Source organism: Glycine max, chromosome 15 (assembly GCF_000004515.6).
Source record: "Glycine max cultivar Williams 82 chromosome 15, Glycine_max_v4.0, whole genome shotgun sequence".
Lineage (NCBI taxonomy): Eukaryota > Viridiplantae > Streptophyta > Magnoliopsida > Fabales > Fabaceae > Glycine > Glycine max.
The window spans coordinates 12799016-12802465 of record NC_038251.2 but is presented as its reverse complement, the minus strand read 5'-3'; positions in this window follow the sequence as shown (position 1 = coordinate 12802465).

Sequence of the window (3450 nt, the reverse complement as noted above, 5' to 3'; positions counted from 1 at the left end):
TCACTAAGTAAAACCATAAGGTGATCAGTCAGGGTCACTCTGTTTTGCGAGAATGCTCCAACCATATGAGATCAACATAGACTTAAAGGAGCACTCAAACCAGGTATATTTACCCCCAAGGCCTAGACTCCGAAGAATTCGTTAGAGTCTCAACTTCCTGATTCAGGTCCAACCCCTAAAAAACCTTTTGTACGCAAACACTGCTTGTGAATTATACAATACCCACGATCTCACACTTGTTTCCAAACACGTTTAACACATTGCATTACAATTTAAAACCTAAGGTTCCTAACTTGGAACCCTACATTTTCCTTTTAACACCTCACACATTACGCTACAATTTAACACCTTTGGTACTTAACTTGGAACCCTACACTTTCCTTTTAACACCTCACGTATAAACACTTTTCTCAAGCTAAACACTAGTCGGGTTATTGTATAATTCACAATTCACAATTCACAATACAAGTAATATCACATCGAGTATTAACCACACACTTATTCACAACCATATCTCATGTCCACAATTTAACATCTTACAATGTGACAATCCACCATCACATGTTCACGTGTATCCCACAGATTAACACATGCTCGACTTGTCACTTATATTCAATCTCAATCACAATTTCATAATTCCAAAATGATATATCATTATGCCTCATGTTTATTTATACATCTTCATAACATTCATAACAATATTCATAAGGTACAACATACACATATACATCAAATCTACTTCCCCCCAACACATGTAACTAACATAAAACAAGGCATAAGAGTAAACAATTCAAATATATAAAAAAAGTAGAAAGCAAATCTATTGGACTCAATTATATCAAAAAATTTATCATAAGTTTTATATAGTAATTAAAGTTGCCATTGAAAATACGTTTCCAAACTAACATGCATAATATGATATTGTTAACATAAGTTAATCTTAAATATTTTTAAAAGACATATATATGTATATATAAATGTGAAAATAAGTATACATGAATTCATATATATTATCTAAGAATACGTCATACAATCTACTAGAAATCTTTGGTCAATTTCAATTATAATATTAATTCCAAACTATATAAAAAAACCCTAAAAAGCATGAAAAAGGGAAATAAAAAATTAATATATCACTCTTTCTTACAGTAAATCTCTCCTTACTTAATTTCATCAATTCACACTAATTAGAACAGGCTCCAATTTCTAGGGTTCACACTCAACAGAATAACATATCAATTTCACAATAATTTCACATTAGAACATCAATTAGTCCGTCAAACACATTCAATTCATAGTTATCATTGTACATGCAAAATTAAGATGCATAAAACACCCCAAAATTAACCCCAATTTGATCCTTTAAGGATCCCTACACATGTTCACTCTAACTTTAATTGCAATAAATTCATCCCTTACCTCTAAGCGGACTCACATGTGAAGTTCGACAGCAATAGCGACGTATCTATCGATTCCTTAAGATTCCTCAAGATTTTCCTTTGGTTGCTCTACCTGGGTTTTCAAGTGTTACAAAGAAGGAGAAGGTATTAAAGCCTCAATTTCACTGTCCCCAACAGTGAGAATGTGCAAAAATGAGTTCTGAAGGTGGTGTCCAAATTTTAGGAGGATCCAGCGGTCAACAAGTCTAGGATCATAGTTTTACTAAGATATATTTGGATGTATGCGAGAAAATGAGAGGATTTTGGGAGAGGAAGAATGGAAAACAAATTTGGAAGGAAGAAGGAACTTTATGTATCGTAAATGTAAAAACTGACCTAATATGTTTTTATTTATAGCTAGGATACTCTGAGCCTATTATTTACTCTATTTTTCTTGATTTTATTATTTTATGAAAAGGAATTCTATTTATTTTCTAATACTATGAAATCCTTATTTTAATTAAAAAAATCATTTCCTCACATTTATTTAATTTCTATAAACCTTATTAATTTTAAATAAAAACTACTTTTATTTATTTTACGAAAAATGGGGTGTTACAATTATCATATTCCTAAACAAGTAGAGATAAATGAAAATACACATATATAATATAAGTATAACAAGTTTAACTTAGCACAATTCACATCATTTTACCACTCATTGCGTAACATCACTTGTCCCAAAGATTTAATCACAAAATTACATTTCACACATTCACATTAATCACATGTTTTGAACAATAAAACTCAAGTACAACACAATGCCTTATACTCACACAATTCATTACCCACCATATGCAACAAGTCACAATGATCATTACACAAACATTATGCAACAAATACACTAAGACTCAATCCTATATGCAATGTAGTACCATGTCAGTGAAAAACAATACCAGAGCGCCTAGGAGTACATAACAAGACACGCCACACAATGAGAATATCAAGTCCTCTCACTAAGGGAATTCATAAGGTGACCAATTAGAGTCACTCTGTTTTACGAGAATGCTCCAACCATATGGGATCAATATAGACTTAAAGAAGCACTCAAACCTAGTGTGTTTATCCCCAAGGCCTAGACTTCGAAGAATCTTTCAGGGCCTTACCTTCCTGATTCAAGTCCAATTTCTAAAACAACTTTTGCTTGCAGACACTGTTCATGAATTATATAATACTCGCAACCTCACATTTATTTTCAAACACGTTTAACACAATGCGCTACAATTTAACACCTTAGGTTCTTAACTTGGAACCCTACACTTTCTTTTTAACACCTCACGCATTACACTACAATTTAACTCGTCATGGTCCCAAGGAAAAATACAAAATCAATATCTCACTCCCTCTCACGCTAAATTTCTCTTTAGTTTATTTCATCAATTTATGCTAATTAGAAAAGGTTCAATTTCTAGGTTTCACACTCAACACAAGAACATATCAATTTCACAATAATTTCGCATCGGGACATCAATTGGTATGTCAAACACAGTCAATTCACGAATAAAAGAATAAAGACAGAATTAAAATTCATAAAACAACCCAATATAACCCAAAATGTATACTCTAGGAATCCCTACACATATTCATTCTAATTCTCAAGCATGGGTTACGCATCCCTTACCTTTAAGCGGACTCACGTGTGTAGTCCAACAATGATAACAACATCTCTAGTAGTTTCCTAAGATTCCTCAAGTTTGTCCCCTGATTGTTGTGCTAAGGTTTCCAAGTGTTAGATAGAAGAAGGAATTTGAGCCTCAATTTTACTCTCTCTGTGTGAGGGACTTTTATCTCTCTACCAATATTATTTCGCTAATCCCAACGGTGAAAATGTGTGAGAATGAGGTTTGAAGGTGATGTCCAAATTTCAAAATGATCCAACGGTTAATGAATTCAGGATCATAGTTTAGTAGAATAAATTTGGATGTATGCAAGAAAAAGAGAGGGTTTTGGGAGGAAAAGAAGGGAGAACGAATTTGAGAGGTAAAATGTAGAAATGTATAAAAATGTAAAA